Genomic DNA, 20,376 nt, shown 5'->3' on the forward strand with positions numbered 1-20,376 from the left:
TGAGGCTCAAGGTTGCACAAGGCGTGCAAAGGAAGAGTGGGGAAGACAGGAGAAAAAGGCAAAGAATTATCTGTACAGAAGGAGAAAGAGATCTCATCTGTTTAAGCTTCTCTGGGGAAAGGTTTCCCACCAGCGCGAACAGCGGCATAGCTCAACCAATGGTATCAAATGGGGAACGCGCTAGTGCAGAACGGTTTCCAGCTTGCCAGAGTTTTTATAACGGTCTCACACAGACACTCAATACATCTACACTGCTATGCCTGCGTAAATCCGTAGCATAAAGGCAACCTACCCTGACAGAAGGGAAAGGAAAACAACCTCCCTGAACAATGCAAAACGACACTGACGGAGGCATTCTTCCGACCACAGAGCCGCATCTAGACTGGAGTATAGCTCAGCACCGCTATGTTGGTCAGGGATGCGGGGTTTTTTCATACCACCGACTGATGCATTTATGTTGACCTGCTCTGAGCTGGACAACATAGTGCTTAAAGCTAAGGCTGCCCGGAGCCCTGTCTATATTAGTGCTCACACCATTTCTTCCACCAATAGAGCTGGCACCCATGTTCCAAATCCTTCCAGAGGAAAGGCTAGTGAAGACGCAGCCAAAGGGAGCATCAAGCGAAAGTCAGAACGAATTGTCAGGTTGCAGAGTGCACAATAGAAGGCAACTAGAGACAAGGCATGGCTGATGCAAAGCTCACAGGAATCCGATTCCTGGCCTTGCACTCCCAGAGCCAGCAGGTCCTACTAGCCCTGCAGATGCAGAGCTGTCAGCCCCTGAGACACACACAATATCACCTAATAGTGATCCTCCCTGAGGGTGAAGAATTGTGATGATGGGCTCCAGCCTGCTAAGCCAGGACAAGACATTATGAAAATGTATTTTTCTGATTTGTACAATAGCAGTACCGAGAGGCTCCAGCCAAGATCGGGGGCCCATTGTGCTCGGGACCATACACACACAGTAGGATACAATCCCTGCCTCAAGGAGTTTGCAATCTAAATGGAAAGGAAAAAGGAAATAGCATCCCCATTTTACAGGAAGGAAACTGAGAACCAGAGAAATTTAGTGACTCGCTCAGCTTCCCAAGCTAGCCCTTTTACCACAACACCATCCATCTGCTCAAACATGCAGGGCCTGGGGAATGAAGAGTCAGGCAGAGTGTATTGGGGGCGGCAGGGAAAGAGATTCTCAGGCCTCAATAGCAAAAAGCTCCCCGGGTGGCTAGGGGAGTAATTTTTGTCCTTGGATATAAAACGAAGTGGGGTTAGCATAGTAGGTCATTTCATAGACGATGGGACGACTAGCCGTGCTTCCCTGAGCACGTTCGCAGAGCCACCTAACAGCATTGCTTGACATGCAGGTGAGATGGCACCTTCAGTTTTAACAAGGAGCTGCAGATCACAGCCCACAGCTTGACGATTAAAGAGAGGCACTTGGGTTGTATTAAATTACATCCAGGCACCCTAGGTGGATTGTTTCATTTACTCCAATGTTTCGTTTATAAGGTGAAAGAATGAAAGTGAATGATAGGTTACCTACTCAATTCCTCAGCCAATGTGGGACTGTTCCATATTTTACATTTCCCAATGCTTTGCACAGCCTAGTTTTAAAGGTTTCATATTAAAGCATATGGCACCACACTCCTTGGGAGACCAATCTGATTGGTTGCCCACCTTGCCGTCCCTTATCTGCCTCTAATTTTTGTGTCTCTCCTCTTCATCTTTGTTCCAATTACATCTCTTATGCCCTCTGTTCGTCCCTTCCGCCACCCTCCCTTGCCACACTTGCAAAAAAAAAAAAATACACAATAGAAAAAAAAATTTCAGAATGATCCTAAAAGCTCCCACAAACCTGTAATCGTTGTACTGGTCCAACCATGGCCTATGCCTGTGATCTGTGTCCTGCCCGCTATTTTTCAGAGATGCAGCTTCCGGTGGTACTGCAAATATACCCCAGACTTTCAGTGGCACTGAAGTGCCCGGGGCATCAGTAATACAAAGGTTAGAGCTCTCCACTTGGTTTTTACACTCAGGTAATTGATTGAGAACCAGATTCTACAATGCACTAGGCATCAACTGATTCATACACAGGTACCGCAGGACAGATCTTGAAACGTGCACACCTGCGTGAGTGAGTAATAGATTGCCAGCCTTAAACCTGAATCTCCTTGCTTTGGGCTCTTTACTTTAATGTGGTAATGTGCTTTAAATCCGATTTTCCTGCTTTTTCACTGTACTCCTCAATCCCTTCCTCCAGAAACTAATCAAGGTGCCTCAGACTCACTTGTACTTTCTGTTCCAGTCATCTTCCCTGGTAACTGATTGCATATGTCTCTGATCCTTCAGAAGACAGTTCTGCCTTAATTCCCTATTTACTAGTTTCCTGATGTATAACTTACATCTCCTGGCTCTTTAGCCCTTCTGCCAATGTGACAAATTGTATTTCCAGTAATGACAATACTTAGCACTTTTATAGCACTCTACATCTTCAATAAGCTTTGCAAACATTATGTAATTAAATCCACCTAGCCCTCTCCATGTACTGTAAGCACGGTCACAGAGTCACTTTTAAAATGTACCCTGGCTAATGCGGTGTTGCAAGCTGATCCCAATATGAAATAAAATGGCCAAGTTAGATAAACCTTTGAAGAATGGCAACGCATCCATTAACAGCACAGCTGCTGTTGTGATTTATTAGCACACACAGGTTTATGACGTACCACACAGTATCTAAAATACTGTCGGTGCTATAAAACCAATCAAGCCCCCCAAAGCTTATGGTGTGCTTTAAAGGGACGCAGCGGAAGCTGGCGTGAGAGCAGTGAAGTGGGTCTCCATTCGGTGCCACTGTTATTTTCTCTGTTTATTACGCAGAGGGAGAAGTGACATTTACAGAAGCCTCTTGGCCGAGGAGACATGAAGAATGGCGGCATATCAGATCATGCTGGGGAACAAACACAAGAGCAATGAAGTAATTATCCCCACAGTAATAGAGATGTATAAAATAAATCTCAGGACATCTTGAAGGCATAAGCACCAAATCATTGTTAAAGGATACCAGAGCGCCTGCTCGGCCTGACTTTTACCCTCGTCGTCACATTTGGACTCTGCTTCCCCCACAACACACACACTTGATACTTTGCAGGTTAACGTGGTTGTGTTTCCTGCAGCCTTTCATGTGCCCACGATACCGTTTTGAGATAACCCACCTCCACAGCAACTTCTACTGGCGGAAGATGACGGGAGCAGCAAGCAACATTCACACGTCTGCTGCCTGCCAAGGCTGATAACCAACCAGAAGGGTTGCACAGTCCAGAAGCAGGGGCATAAAGCAGACAGCGCGTCGGTTCTCCGTTTCCCTTTGGGACGCACTCTAAAAATGGTCTTCTCCTCTGGAATTGGCCAGGTCTCAGAACACATAGAAACAGTGCTGCTGGCTCAGGTCCCAGAAATGTAGCAGTCAAGAGATTTGGACCAAAATCCACAACACCGTGCATTAGCCCATTCTAGTTCAAAACGAGTGAGCCGGCCCAAGAGAGTTGCGAGCGGAACTTTGCCCTGTCACCCTTAAACAGGAACCCAGCAGGCTTGCACAAACAAAGGAGGCAGGAATCCATAGGCATTTAACCTTCTCCTTGATCACAGTTTCTGACAGATATTCACACTGACACCCTTCTTGCTCCACAGAGCCCTGCGTTCAGACAGGAGGGGAGTTTAAAGTACAGCATTTAAAAGAATCCTATTGCATTTCACATGGTGAACCGGTCATGCCAGGCTGTACACATGTTCCCCCACCCCTCAAAAAAAAAAAAATAGTCAGCAGGGGGGTGGGGGAAACATCTTTAGCTGGACATGACAGAAATCAATACAGATTAAAGCAAAACATTTAGCAGGACAATCACTGCTGTGCAATTCCAAAGGAACCATCTGTTTGCTACTATCCAGCAGTGACATGGACATATGCAAGCAGCCAATTCTTGCATTCGTCCTGGATCACACAAACCCACTTTGAGCTGGCAGACCTAAAAGGTGTGAGGGCGGTTTCTCTATATTCCAGGCAATCTGAAGGCATTTAGGCACAAAAGGGGTGAGCACTTAAGTCCCTGTTTTAGGGGCTTAGGTCCCGCTTTCAGACCCACTGCCATGCACTAGACTGCTGCTGAATTTTGTAGGTGCCTAACCTCACTCAGCACCTACGTTTTGCAGTAAAAGTTCCCTAAGCACCTATGTTTCCACCTCTGGGTATATGCACGGCAGCCTCCCTCTAGGCCTATCTCCTGCTTCAGTCCCAGAGCAATTTACAAACCAGGGAAGATGAGTGTTCAGCTGCCGAAGTCCCGTGCGGGATCCAATCCAGCAAGTGTGCTCAGAGGGCACCTACGGGTGAGTTCACACAAAACAGCCGGGGGGGAGGGATGGGACGGGACGACTTCCCCCGTAACTTTTGTCCCAGTTCTCACCTGGGCTGTGGGAGACTGCAGTTCAAGTTCCCTTTCCACCGGAGGCGAAGAAGGGATTTGAATAGGGAGCTCTGACCACTGGGCTATGGGATATTCTGATGTGGGGCTCCCACAGTCTCTCCTACTGAAGCTGCTGCTCTGGCTAAATAATTAAAGGGAGTCATTGCAGCATGGAGACTGGATCCTGGGTCTCCCACCTCCCAGGTGCATGCTCCAACCACCAGGCTAGAGAGCCAACCTCCTGCTCAGGCGTTCGCTCTCTCTGGCCCACATGACTAAGAGAGACACAGAGACAGCGAGAAAGAGAGCACGCACCAGCAAGAGAGTGGCTTCTTGCTACCAGCACAGGCACCTAAGGCCAGGACAGGATGTGCAGCTGAGGATCCCAAGCACAGATAGTTGCCTTCCTGCAGCCCAGACTCAGGTACCTATCACCAAGACGGTGGCAGGGCTTAGCACATACCCTGTCATTGGAATCTCCCATTGGCTCCCTGCATAACATGCTGGTTTTTGTGAATCTCTCTCCCTGTTGGTTGGATAGGAGCTTAGGCACCTAGCTCAGGCTTTGTCAATCGCAGGGATTTTCTAGGGACCTAACTCCTTTTGTGCAATCAGGCCTTCGAGCCTGCCCTGTGTTTTTACAGGATGAACGTAAGCTATAAATGAGTAATGAAATTTCCATGCTGCTTTTAGCACCAATCCTCAGAATGCCAGTTGTACAGTTACAACTTAACAGTGATGCAATAAAACTGTACCAGCTTATGCTTCCAGGCATGACTCCTTAGGTACTACACCCCACTAATTTCTTCTGCAGCAGGGATCCAGCTCACACAATGTGGATAAAGTCATAAAAAACATTACACACATACTTAGAATATCTCCACAACCTGGGGAAAGAGGGAGAGAGATACACTAGAACTAAGTTAATTCTCCACGGACAGAGTAACATCCCAATTCTATGAAGGTCCCTGACAGACACAGGACACTTGTGCAGCAAAAGGCACTCTGACATTACAGTGGCGGGTACTGCATAAACACTTAAAGAATCACATGCATTTGATTTTCTAGGCACCTGAATGATTAATACTCCTCTGGTAGCACTCATCCTATGCTAGGCCCAGTCCAATCCCTGCCCCGAACGGGCTTACAGTTTCATAACAGCACTTCTATTGCAGGCTTGTGCAGAAATAAGTAACAACGGAAGCTGTCCCGTGGAGACATTCTGTAAGGTACTAATTACTGCCTCTGGTGCCCAAGGCGAGCCCTAGGGGATGCCGAAAATTAAAACGTGTCGTTAGAAGCCTGATGTTTTTAAGCCTGACGTTTAGTTCACTCATTGTTCCAGTTGCATGTTTTCTGATTAATACATTCTGCGCACAAGAACTTGATCCTCGTTGCTTGCCTACTATCACTTACCTAGTCAATCACTGACCAAAATAGAAACACGAGGTCCCACCTAAATCTTCCTGCCATCTCCAGCCCTTCCATCTACCTATCACTAACATCCCAACAACGCCTTGAAAAAGAGAAGATGGGCTTTAGTGTGTAGAGGAGGTTAACAAATCTGGACCAAGGAGGAAGAGTTGTCCAGAGTCTAGGGGGCTGTATAGAGAGCTCTCTCATGTACACGAAAGGAGCTCCAGTACATGCACCTTGGACTGATCACAAATGAAGCAGCAAGGTCTGGTAGGAGAGACAATTTTTCAGGCTATTTCTGAACTCATTACCCATTCAGATTGTTCAAACAACCCTGGAAGCTGTTTTATCAAGGAGACGACGTGTTGGAGACAAGATGCACCCACACCATTACTCTGTCCAAAGAGGTCCCGAGAAATTTCTAGATCTTCCACCTGACTGGCCAATGGTAAAGCGGCATTTTGCCTCTTGCTTGAAGAACAGTGTTGAATGCATAACGAGTAGAAGTGACCCACCTGATTAATCACTGAGGAAATCATCAAAGTTCTGTCTACGGTCAAAAGAATCAGCCTTCATGAGCCAAGATTTAGCTTGATCCAAACCAACCTCCCAGGTGTGGCACCACATTGGAAACCAAACGGGAAAGTGTTATGGGTAATGCAACGCAGGAAAACCACATAGCGGAAAAATCAAAGGTGCCTCCTACATTTCAAAGCTGTTATGATTGATCAACCAAGGCCATTGTAAAGAGCTGAACAGGGTGAACCCTGCTTAAGGTTTTCCCCAAGCATCTTTTAAATTGTTATATTCATTTGCCGTAACCATGCTTGCGCCTCTTTTGTAGTCACTTTTTATGGATACCGAGTTTTAGCATCGTGACCGAAGTCAGGAAAACATTTTCAAAGTTGTATGCACAAGTATTTGTGAAAACCAAATTTTATATCTGCAAATTTACATGTGTTAAGTCATTGGATTTCATATAGGGAAAAATGGGTGCAATTAAAGGCATGTGATATACAGGAGATTGGACTAGACAACTCCTTGTGCTCCTAAAATCTTGGAAACTATGAATATGCACGCTGAAAGTTCTTATACTTTCATCTAATGGAGGAGCAGAAATAATACCATGTGACTTATCTATTCAATCATAACAGAGCAACAGGGCTTGAACAACAAATTAAGAGGTGAGAGATAATTGTCTGCATTACAACAATTCACCATACCCCACTCCGCTCCCAAAAAACATCAGCTGGTTTCACAAAACAAATAAATTAGAGAACATCGCTATCTGCTTTCAGATCCTCCATGTGTAGAGAAAGGGGCTAAAGTTTGCTGAATGAATTGTTAGCTGTATATTATTGTCTCAGCTCTGATAAAAAGAAGCTTGCAAGGCATATTGTTGCTGTCTCAAAAAACAAAACAAAACAAAAACTGCAGATTGAAGGGATACAGCTGAGTATTTGGCCTTATTGAGAGCTCAGTGTTATCATAAAAAGAACAGGAGGACTTATGGCACCTTAGAGACTAACCAATTTATTTGAGCATAAGCTTTCGTGAGCTACAGCTCACTTCATCGGATTATCATGGACTTGTTTAAGCTAGAAACAGCTCTCCGACCAGCAGCACGATGAGAGTATGAACTCCAAGCAGAAGAAGGCTTAAAGTTATGTCATATTTAGAGTAGCTAGGGCAATCAGGGATGGGATAAAGCTAACTGTGCTCCTAACTGATCACGGATACAGATCCGAAGAGCTCTCCGGGGAGTGGAAGAGCTAGAAACCCATGTCAGTGGACTGCGCTGCGGGAGACGTGTACACAAGGTAGGAACAATAATGATTTGCGATGGGCTGCATCCCTCAGAGCACAGGGCCCAGTATGTTTATCAAGCCTTAAAAATCACGCCTGCTGTTACAGAGTATCACCGTGCGTACCACCCGGCTGCGACACAGCAACAGACTGCAGTGCAGAAAGTAAAGCCTTCTCCCTCTGGCACGTCACTAGCGTCTTTGGTTAACTTCTGAAGGGCTGAACAAAAGAGAGGCAAACATCTCTACAGACCAGCCGTTTTAGTTCTAGTGAAAACAAGTGTAACATTTTGCATCTTCCTCAGCTTTAGCAGCCAAAGCGAGAGAGAGCTTTAGTTAAAACGATGCAAATTTCAAGTCACGGCACACTTCTTAAGCAAATCAATTGCATAAATGTCTGTTTTTATTACTTGTTTCCTAATAACCTCCTCGCTCACACAAAGGGACTGAAATTCTGTTGCCACTGCATGTTCCTAAGAAGCATCCATCTTTACGCCCCGCGCTAATGGGATATTAGGAACATAAAACATGTAGAGTGAATCAAGTAATTATGCTTTTAAAAAGCCAGCAATATTTGAGATCATGCTAGCGCTTGCTGCCAATCAAACTCCAATAAGTGAAGTGAGAAAGTGCTAATGCCTTTTGGAATCACGTAGGAGGCGGGTTTTTTTAAAGTTGTTTTTTTAATTTTACTTTAAGTTTCTTGCGTGTTCTATCTTTGGGGGTAGGGGGAACCAACCCAAAACTGCGCCTCCCCTCCCAACCAAGGCATGCCATACAAAGTAAGGTTTGCTCCAAAAACGCCCTTCTTAGGACCTTCGCAAAGAGTTCATGCATAACTTTATTAGCAGCCACCAGAGGCAAGGATTTAAAATAAAGTTGTAGGATGACTGCACCACAAAGATCCACCCTCTGGAGCCAGACAGCAATTCAAGAGTACGAGAAGGTGGACAGCACAGTATATGGCAAGACCTCCTGCCCCTTACAGCTCCCCACTCATCTCGGGCCCTGATGCAATGATCAGGCCAGGAAAGCCTGGACACTACTTGCTACAGAGCCCAGCCTCAATGCAGATTCATCCTCCAGAAGTAAAGGGACACCTTCACCCCCCGTCCCAGAGGTGACTGCTTGCTTGCTTTGCACTGTTACCCAAGACAAAGGGCCGGTGCTGCCAACGTTTTAGATGGCATAACACTGCATATTTCACAGGGCTGTTGGGAGGATTTCTTAGGGAACGGGCCTGATCCCCCTTTCACTTATACTGGTGTAAATCTGGAGAAATGCCACCAAAATCTCTGGAGTTAAACACCTGTTTGAGATCAATGTAAGAGAAAGGAGAATTGGGTCTAAAGTTAACAAAGTCCCTGCAAGTACTAAATGTGCTGTTATTCACAGGAAGGCACAAAAGGAGAGGGAACGGCCTGTTTTGCAAAGCAAAATGTTCCTGCACTATATTTCTGAGCCCAGCAAGCTCACTAACACAAAGCACTCAGAAGTCTTTCTCCTACCTTCTAGGTTTATGTGTGTATGAGCCATATAGTTAGAAAGATTAAATAGATCAGACTGCTCCAGGGGTTCTCAACCTGGAGGTTACAAACAGGCTTGCGACCACCCTATCCCTCTCTTATTGCTAAATGGGGGACCACCAAGATGGGATCAGAGTACCGGGGTGGAAATGGAGGTTGCAGCATGGAAAAGGCTGAAAACCACTGGTCTAGTCCTTCAAGACTTAGACTTATCCTCTTTTTAACTAAATCGCCAAAGATGTGGAAGATGGAATGGAAGAAGACCCTCTAACAACTGTGTTAAATATCTATTGACAATTCAATAGAGAACAAAATAATACGTCACTTTTAAATATCCAAGCTTCTAGTTCTCCAAAAAGCTTCTGTTGTACAAACTGAGAATCAAATTTTGGAAGCTGAATAACAAGATGCAACTATCCCCAAGTTCTGAATTCACTTTTAAAACATACAACGCTCTAAAATCTACATTCGCTGTTTAAAAAAAACCCCAAAACAAACCGTAAAATAACAACCTTTCTTTACTTGGAGAAGCAGCATGTTTCACTGGACCCCTGCAGACCCATCGGACTGAGACTTTGGAGACCCGAGTTCTGCTTCCAGCTCAGATGCTCACCTGCACTGTGACTTTGAGCTAGTCACACACACTCTTCTTTGTGTCAATGTTTTCCCCTCCTATCATTAGTGTGTCATCTCTCTTGTAAGCTCTTCAAGGCAGGGACGGTCTCTTATTGTGTGTTTGTACAGCACCTATCACAACCAGTCTCTGCTCTCAGTTGGGTCCTCTAAGTGCAACTGTAATACAACCAATAAATGTGTGCTCAGCTAAACCATGGTGTATTATAGTGAGGTATAGGCTCATTTTGATGTTTATAGGGGCTTTGCATTTGTGGCCTATCAACCACTGAAGTGGGACAGCACTTGAGTGGTGCCCTCTTCCATACGCTACTTTTTGTGAGGTTTTGAAGCTTTCAACGTATTGAGCTTTCAGGAGTTTTTAAAAAAATATAATTTTCGAATAGGACACTTCAGTTTTAAGAAATCAAAATATGATGTAGCGCAAACTAACCTCACTGGGCTTTACAACACACATCGCTGAGTTTCGGTTTAAAGCAGAAAATTGTCTCCTTTGTTTTTCTTTACCATTAGTCAATCATGCTGCAGCCTTGGCCGCTCTCCTTCAGGAAGTCATTAGAGGGGGTGAGTGGTTACGGGAAGCGCTCGAGCGTGTGGTTAATACGTTCTGGCAAGATCAACAACAACGAACATGCAAGGGTGAGCAAATAACAAAACTTTCGCCCTACCCCTTCATTCTTTCAGTTCAGAATTCTGTGGTACCCAGTGACCACAGAACAAGTTGCCTATCTGCTCTTTGAAGGGACTGATACAGAAAGGTTGCCATGGATTTAAGGGCATCGATCTTTGTTTTGGCGCAAAGTTTTTAAGTGTTTACATGTGTGCGAGCACTTGAAGTGCAGTGGATTAATTATGTGTGGTTACTGGAGCCCTGTTCTGAAACAGAGTATGGAAAAAGTAGGCAAACAGAATACACTGGAGGAAAAAACTTTGGAAACACAATTCACACCCTCGCTTCTTGAACAATATAGGAATCAGTCCCACACTCCTTATTTCAGAAAAAGAAAAACTACTGAGTGGAAAACATACTACTGACAAAAAGCATCAAGAGGATCTTCAACAAGCAAATGTTCCTGAAATTATGAAGGCAGATTGTCCTTTGGGGGAGGAGGGGAATGGTGCTAGGGCTAGCAAGAGCAAACCAACAAAACTCCAAAAGAAGTAAACCATACTGCAAGTCAGAAGAAGACTCCCTACTAAAGCGGACCATCTGGTTTCAACCTCAGAGAGATGTTATATCGAAACGTTTGTACTGAGCTCGTCACTGGAGCGTTTGAGGCTAAAATTTCCAGCTTGGTTGTCGACAGTTAGTCTCCTAAACCCATATTTAGGTGCCTAAATGGAAGTGGCCTGATTTTCAGAGTCACAGAGCTCTTCTACATAAGCATCCAACTATGTACGGTGCATAACAGCGATCAAGCCTGGAGAGCATGGATGTGAGAGTCACCTAGGCCAAAGCAAGGTTAAACAGAGTCTCCTGGCCAGCCACCAGTGTTTTTTAGTGCAGCTCTCTGGGTTATCAGGAAGCAAGGAGGTGCCCAGGCAGACACCAAAGCTGCAGACTATCCTAACAACCCAGGCTGTCTCCTTGACGGAGAGTGATGCTATGAAAGTGGCACGTGCTTCTCTGTTCTCAGATGTATTGCATCTGATTCAACCAGACGTGCTGCATCAGATTGCTGAACTGAGCCAGGCTTTCAGAGACGGTGGCATCTGATGTGGAGCTGGGTATCATCTGTGTGTCACTGGTATTCGACCAGCGATCCTTTGCAAAGTCCCCTAGTCTGGGAATTGAATGGGGTGGGGGAAGTGGATTTATCTCTGGGGTGGGGAGCTCCACAGGTGAAGGCTCTGGCAGCTGAGGAGCCCTTCTGCTCTCCTCCCCAAGCCAAAACTTCCACAGAAAACACTGCAGGATGGGGAGGAAAACTCTGTGAGTTTCCATTGGGGAAGAAAAAGGAACAGGCAGGGGTTTGGACCCCAGATAATGCAGATCTCAGCAAGGATCTGCTGGAGACCAGGGATATCTGTGCAGCACCCTAATGTCCCCCACAATTCCCGCTTTGGCCCCCTGAAGTGCTCCCTGTCGGCACAGCTCCAGTGGGCGGGCTGTCCATTGCCTCTTTTAAAAGCTGGTTCCACAGCCTAGAGGGGGTCAGTGGAACAGGGAACAGATTCAGTCTTAGATGAGTCCTCATACGGATACATTGGGGGTTGCAGGCCCCTCAGTTCTCCCCCCTCACACAGATGGCACAGGCCCCCACTTCCTGGAGGACTCACTGCAGGTGTGGCCCAAGGGAAATTAGCCACCTTCAGCATTATCTCCCCATTCTGCGTAGGAAGGTGTGGTCACTCATGCACACACCCTAGCTCTTATTAATCCTCCTGTACATATCAGGAATATTCAGGGTCTGATCCTGACCATCCAACTCTTCATGGGTTTCCCTCATTACTCTTCATAACGTGAAGCCACAGTCACAAACCCACAGCACAGAGCCACAGACGAGGAAATGCTCTTGGCTGAAATCCAGCAAACTTCTTACGCAGAATAGACTTGATCACTGTACAGTCATTTTTTAATATTGCACTTTGTGTGAGTTACCTAAAGTCAATCACAAGATGAGAAATCCGAGACTGTGCAAGGGAACTCCACTTGCTTGGAAGATGAGATTTGTACAAGGATGTTTTATCTTGGTCAGCTGTTATCAATGAATGATGAACAAAATAGGTGAATAACCAGAGAGGAAATTCTTACGTGAATTTTTTGTTACGTATAAAATCCTCCAATCCCACCCACGGGAAGCCTTCATTCAGTCCACGTTTGTGCATATGTTTCTGCTCCTGCCTGGATTAGAGCAGAAATCAAAGATTGTGCTGGAACAGGTGCACATATGGTCTGGGAGGAAACTTTGGTTTCACGCGTTAAACTTGCTTTCCAGGGCCTGTCAGCCGCATTATCCCAGCCCAGAAGGAAACGTACATATGTTTGGGCACTGAGACATTAAAGGTATCATCAATCACTGATTTCCACTTGCTTGGATTAGATCCTTCTTTTAATGACCTTTCCATCTTTTGCTCTAAGATGCCTGCTACTTATATATCAACAAGCAAGACGTAAGAAGTCACTCCAGGGGCAACATCTATTTTGCTCAGGGCTCTCTTTAAAACTAACTGGAGAGTTATTACTCTCTAGATAACAGTGAGAAACAGAACTGAGATAACTCAGCGGTATCAGAGTGCATGTAACTTTTTCATGGCGCATTATATCAAATGTGTCACATAAGGCAAAATACATTATACAATTAACAAGAAAGGAGCAGAGCATTCACAGAACTAGACTTGCATTTTAAATGAAACATGGGAAACAAACTTGCTGATAAGATACAATTTGCCTGTAATTCCCATGCCATGGACTCTGTCAAGCTTTTTAAAGGCCAGGTAACAGGAATTTGAGAAGTTGGAAGCTTTAAGGCCTGAGAAAAGGAGTTACAATAAGAACCCAGGAAAGAGATTTGCGATTCTGTACAGAAAAGAGAGGCCAGATCCTCAAGATATCATAGGAAAGAGTGTCTTTCCTTTGGACTGCAATGTATTGGGGCTTGGCACAGTATTTATATTCATGCACTGCAGAGTGCCAAGCAAACTGTTGGCACTAGGCAAATAATAATGCCCCCATCCTTTTGTTCAAAGGTCATTGTTCTCAGAAGTTCTAAGAACTATTCCAAGATCTTGTGCTTGGCCTCTGCAGGGTCAAAAAAGCCTCCTACTCTGTGTTTTACCTGCATTTTGCCATATATTTAATGTTCTAGCAGTCTCGGATGATGACCCAGTACATGTTCATTTTAAGAACACTTTCACTGCAGATTTGACAAAACGCAAAGAAGGTACCAATGTCAGATTTCTAAAGATAGCTACAGCACTCAACCCAAGATTTAAGAATCTAAAGTGCCTTCCAAAATCTGATTGGGATGGGGTGCAAAGCATGCTTTCAGAAGCCTTAAAAGAGCAACACTCTGATACGGAAACTACAAAACCCAAACCGCCAAAAAAGAAAATCAACCTTCTGCCGGTGGCATCTCACTGAAATGATGAAAATGAACACGCGTTGGTCTGCACTGCTTTGGATTGTTATCGAGCAGAACCCGTCATCAGCATGGACGCCTGTCCTCTGGAATAGTGGTTGAAGCAGGAAGGGACAGATGAATCTTTACCACGTCTTGCAACACCGGCAGCAACAGTGCCATGTGAATGCCTGGTCTCACTTTCAGGTGACATTGTAAACAAGAAGCGGGCAGCTTTATCTCCTGCAAATGTAAACAAGCTTGTTCATCTGAGCGATTGGCTGAACAAGAAGTAGGACTGAGTGGACTTGTAGGCTCTAAAGTTTTACATTGTTTTATTTTTAATGCAGTTATTTTTTGTACATAATTCTACATTTGTAAGTTCATCTTTCATGATAAAGAGATTGCACTACAGTAGTACTTGTATTAAGTGAATTGAAAAATACTACTTTTATTTTTACAGTGCAAAATATTTATAATAAAAAATAAATATAAAGTGAACAACTATCACTTTGTATTCTGGGTTGGAATTTAAATCAATATATTTGAAAATGTGGAAAACATCCAAAATATTTACATAAATAGCATTCTATTATTGTTTAACAGCGCAATTAATTTTTTTAATTGCACGATTAATCATGATTAATTTTTTAATTGCTTGCCAGTTCTAATTAAAACACAAATTGTCAACATCATGTCAAAATATACCAAGTGAATATCTTTAAATCAATAAACCACACCTGTTTTTACTATTCATTCACTAGCCCCTTTGTAACAAGCCTCATTCAGAGGCCTAAATCACTGGATTTTTAATCTAATAAATTCTCAAGCAACATTTTCCTTACTTTGCCTATCTATACATTTTTATTATTAATCCATGAAAACATTTTATCATTGGTTCATGTGTGTATCAACATTTACCGATAAATAATCGAATCCTTCCAAGTCTAGAGATAAAGCATTATTTCTTCGGGCCTATTCCAGGTGCAAGCAGTAGCATCTCCCCGGTGAAATACAATAAGAGTGGTTCAAAGCAGGAAAGGAGCTATGAACTGTTCAAGTTGTGTGTAGCCTAACAATGACAAGCTCTCAGAGGCCTTTATGGAGGAATTTTTATTGGAACCTTTGTGCCAACTTGTGCATCTCTGCTATCGAGCTTCCTGGGGGCTTACCTCTAACAGGTTTAATAAGTCTTCAGAAACCCCTGATTTACAGTCTCTTTACCTTTTGCAGCAGGATGATGCAGGCAGTCGATATACACACACCCAAACATATACTTTGCAGGGCTTTATTGTAGCCAAATGCTGATTGCAATTCTAGCGGATGAACCCTTTCCAGGAAGTCACAGAGAGAAAGTAAAGACTCTGCTAAAACACTCCTTGGCATTTACTTTTCACGGGTTTCCCACTGTTCTTGCCTCCCATACCCCGTAACGACACAGCGGCATGGGATATATTGAACGAGGTACGGTAGAGCCCCCAAAAACCACCTTAACCCAACCACTAGAGAAGACCTTCTGCACAAGGGAACCCTCCGATGTCATGGCGCCGCTGAAACTGCTCCCACACCACTCCTCGACTTTGCAAGGGGTCTGACTAGAGAATGGGAGCCTGGACAAGGCACCCTTACATTCCAGGACTCTGGCTGTTGAATCGCCCCCCCAGGGACCATACCGGGTAGGACTTGCCAGGCTGGCTCTACCGAGTACGGCCTTGTCAAATCCAGGAATGGGTCTGGCTTCTTACAGCCTACCCTAAATCCCTCCCCAGGCTGCAATGGAAATACTATTTTCCCTTAGAAATATTTTGGTTTTCCAATTGCATCCCTCCAACATAAGGAATCTATTATTGACCACTACAGAGGGGCCTACAGAACATACTAGTCACACTGAAGTTCTCTGCAGCAAGAAAAAACTCTCACCACACAGCCACAGAGTCATGAAACACACAGACTGCATTTGATCAGTTAAAGGACTAGCGGATTAGGCAACAAGACCCAGTCCTGCTAGATGCTGAATGCTCTCAGCTCCCATCAACTCACCTGACAGGAGACACTCAGCACCTCAAGAGGCTGGAACCGTTGATGTCATGGGACAGTTATGCAACGCCGAAGAATTTCATTAAAGGTCAGTCAGCACCATGTTATTGCACTTAGTAAACTTTAATAACTTAGACCGTGGCTGCCTGCACCAGAGTAATGGGTAAACCATGCTGGTCAGCTATTAAAGTCGTTATCATTCTAGGTTTATAAAGGAGAGTACAGGAAATTTAATTTGTAATAAAACTTGGATGGATATTTATAGCAGGTTGGGAACCTTCATCCCTATTTCCCAAATGCTTGCTACACGTACCTGAACCTATTCTAAAATTCACACTCCAGTGCTGTCGACTATATTTCATCTTTATTTCTGCACTGAACCTGTGCAAATCCTCCGTCGCCAGGACACCTGTTACACCTGAGTCAAAGCCATCTAAGAGATTCTGAGAGACAACTCCCACTCAAATTAAGGGAGAGTTGCGGCAGAGACTTTCAAAATAAATGGGGGTTTGGCTCTCCCTTGGGCTCCTTTGTGGGGCGGGGACGGACTGTGTGCCTCATGAGACACTCCAGTCCAGGGATGGCCAAACTTACTGACCCTCCAAGCGGCATACGACAGTCTTCAGAAGTTCAAGAGCCGGGGCACACCTGTCGGGGCATGGGACTTCTGCCCTGCGGGAGGCACCTGTTGGGGCTTGGGACTCCAGCCCCACTCCTCCTGAAGCCCTGAGACCCTGCAGGTGCCTCCGATGGGGCTCAATCCATAAGACCGCCCCCACCCTGGTGGGCAGAAGCCCCGAGTCCCACCACCCCGCTGCAGGACAGAAGCACTTTAACTGTAAAAGAGCCACATGTGGGTCATGAGTCGCGGTTTGGCCACCCTTGCTCTAGTCAGTTTTTGAAAAACTTAACCTCTGCCAACTTACAATAAAAGAGTGCTAAAGCAATGCAATGAACAGCATGATATTTTCTATATCCACAGCTATTTTTAACAGCAGAGGGTTTCAAACTCACCTTTTTTTCAAACTGAGCTTTATTAACTGTGGATAGCATTTGTTCAGCACGGGTCTTGGTTCTACAACCCTTCCTCTGGCTAAACTCCCAGCGACTGAGCAGCTTTGGCTAGGAGAAGCATGCAAGACTGGTCCCCATAGCCATATTCTAAGCTACCATTTTAAACAGGTTTTTTTTAATAATCATTTTAATTGGAAATTAAAAGGTGTTCAGATTTTGCTTTGTATGGGCCCCAATTTCCTCGTTGGCCAAAAGGACGGCTGTGTAGATGCAAGATTTTTCAAGGGTGCTAAATGGAAGACTGTGGAGGGTGCTAGCTGCCTTTACCACACTGTCCCTTCAAACAAAACCAGTGATACAAAAGTCTCTGAAAAGATAACTGGGGAAAGGCAAAGTTGCAGTTAAATAAATGATGGCAGAATCGCAGAAGAGTGAGGGGTTTGGGTGGCTAGAAATCTTACGAGAAAAAGCTCTCAAAGATCTGTCTCTCTCTCAATGACTCTGACCTGAACAAAACTTGCATGCAGTAATTTACTGTTCTTCATACTCTGCCAGCACAATAACGTGCAGTGGGTACATGCAAGTTAGGGGAAAAATAGTCAAGGACAGAATAGTTAATGGATTTTTTTTTTTTTTAATTCCAAAGAGTCTCCTTTTGATTTTGGTTTGAGCAGTGGGTAAAGATATAACATGGCTACCGTTTTATCTGAACAGGTTTGCCCAGTCTAACCTGGCACAGGAAAACTGTTGCATATTGCAGAATTTAAAGGGCAGTAATTGTTTTTACACTTGCTTCCTGTATGGGGTTGGCTAGCGAATGCCAGGCCCAGCCCCCCCCCCCCCCCCCCCAAAAAAAAAAATCATGTCCAGAGCTTGGAAAGAAAACACCAAACTTGATTCAAAATTCCCAATTGGCAAGTACATACATACATGTGTGTGTTTCTTTGGTTTGCTCTCTGGTTACCCCCACTCTCTCAAATGTCTAGCATCTCATTATGCAGACAAATGATTCCAAGTTTTCTTCACATCTTTAACTGATTTGACAGCCATTCGTGTGTTCCTGGCAGTCTTGGATGCTGGCGACAGAAAATAACCACTCTGGATCACTTTAGTTTTATGAGAAAAAGAAATTTCTCAAGGTCCATGTGTGGGTTGATGGAAATTTAACAAATAACTTCAGTCTCTGCTTCCAAATTCAAATCTATTTGCACCAACTGACTGACCTGTGAACCACCTCTCTCTTGATTCATTTCAAAGGTTTCTTTACACAGGAATTTTCTCAGCAGGAAGTCACAGAACACACTTAGAGCAGAGAGAAGTTTTGTTACAAGCTTTTGAAAAGAGAGGCAAGAAAGCAAAAACACAGGCAATCTGCTATTAAACCTGATTAAAATAAAAATACCATCCACTTAAGAAACTTCCAATCCCATGTCCCACTTCGCTACGGCCTTTCCTCCGCAACTTGAAAAAAAAAATCATGGTTTGTACAGGTCAGAACTGGAGTAGGTTTTGGAGTGAAACAAATGTAAATACCTAGTTACACTGCAGTTTCATTTTTGCATCTTGTTACGAGTTCCTAAATCACAAGGGATGGGGGAAAGCTCTAGTGCGCACATCATTGATATTTGCAACAAAGGTCACCACCTCTGACAGTCAAGAGTCATCAGGGTCAGTTCAAGCAAATCTGAGGCCCCCCTGCAGAGCCGTGTGACTGGGTCCCTTAGTTCCAAGGGTTATGAGTCAAGTGTCCAACCTCCACCTTTCCCACAACCTGCCCCAGTTTCGTATGCTATGGGAGCTTGGAGGAGGAGAGCAGACGGGTGAGTTTCCTGGAGGAGGACAGAGCGAGTCTCTCAAATAGAAAGTAAGGGAGGGAAATCTGTGAAACTACACAGATGAGCCACAGTAAAGGGGGGGAGACTTCATGAGTCCCCAGAAGGCTTAAGTTATCGCCACCACAGAGCTCTGAGTAGAGCACAAGGTAGCTCACACGTCACACTACACCGCACAAAAGCTGGACAGTAAACAGGAGAGCAGCATTTCAGCCTGGACCTGACCAGATAGGGCCTCTATGCCCTGGGGGGCTGCTGCAGTACTTTGCTCCAGGATGCTGACATTCCAGCAGAGCGTATGCACAATTAGTTACAAATTAATTGCTAGTTTACAGTACGTATTTTATAGATGCTACTTCCCCCTTTTCCCTTCCACAGTCTCGGAGATGGTGCACTAACTTCCACTTGGATTTCAGACTTCATTGTTAATGCCACTTTTCCACAGTAAGTATGAAAACCACCAGGGACATCCTGTTTTAGTTAATTCCCTTCCTCTCCCTTATATATCCGCGATCTTGCTGATAGTCATTCCAGTCATTTTTCTAATAGCATTTCTCCCATCTGTCACCAGCAGGAAGACTCCATGGCACAGACTGCGAGACTGCTGTCATGTTTTCATCTATCTACCTAGGTACACCCAAGCCAGAATATCTTCTTTGTCATAAACGTACCGAATCTTTGTTCAGCCCAGCACAGAGATCTTTACGTTTGCTTCGTCTTTCCCATCTGATCTCGGGCGCTGCCAAATAAGACTTCAAAGCTTTTCAGTCTACAAAAGCCAGCTTTCTTAAGAGCCCAAATTTCCATCCTTTAAAGTATAGCTGAGATTACACATGCATCAAACAGCCTTAACTTTGAGATAAGGTGGTCTTTAAAGCCGTGTTGAGGTTGTTCTTGGTGCCAATGTCCATGCTTATCCCTCTTTTAATTTATTTATACATTACTATACATAAAGAGAGATTGATTTCTCAAAATGAAGATTATCTTGTATGCTCAAAGCCTAATAATGAATAATGGCATGGTTTGTATAGCATATTTCAACGAGAAGGTTCTCAAGGCACTCGAGAGGCTCTACAAACATAACTCAAGCCTATAAACCCTTCCTCAGTTGAGCATTCTCAACACACAGTTGCATTAAAGTCAATAGGATTACTTGCATGAGTAAAGGCATCTCATGTGAATAAGGGTTCTCAGAATCAGGCTGACTTGCTTTGAGCTGGGAAGTCTCATTTAGATGCAACAAACATACCATGTGTATTTCCCAAACACACAGTGTGTATTTCCCAACACAAAAACACATCTGCAAACCTCACTGCTATTACTACTCCGGTTATACTTCTTTCAAGACATTAGGCCTAAAGCAAACATAGCTGGTGTCAGGTTTTTAAGGCTGGAGGTGAAGACCTTAACAACTCCATATTGTCTACATTTGGTATCAGTTCCAGGCTCCCTTGAACTTTAGTGTGGGAGAGAGGTTTTCCAAAGCTGAACACAATTGGGACCCAAAAACTCCAACGTGCCTCGGGCTAAGATCCAAGAACCGTGGGGTGTCCAAAATTCTGTTTTAGCTCTAAATGTTGTGCCCA

General features: G+C 44.5%; 1 protein-coding gene across 2 annotated transcripts in view; it reads right to left on the reverse strand.

Annotated features, from left to right (window-relative positions):
- LMF1 (lipase maturation factor 1) overlaps positions 1-20,376 on the reverse strand; it is a 349,579-nt gene that overhangs the window by 221,401 nt on the left and 107,802 nt on the right. The gene's annotated exons all lie outside the window — the stretch shown is intronic.

This window comes from Lepidochelys kempii, chromosome 10 (assembly GCF_965140265.1).
Source record: "Lepidochelys kempii isolate rLepKem1 chromosome 10, rLepKem1.hap2, whole genome shotgun sequence".
Taxonomy (NCBI): Eukaryota; Metazoa; Chordata; order Testudines; family Cheloniidae; genus Lepidochelys; species Lepidochelys kempii.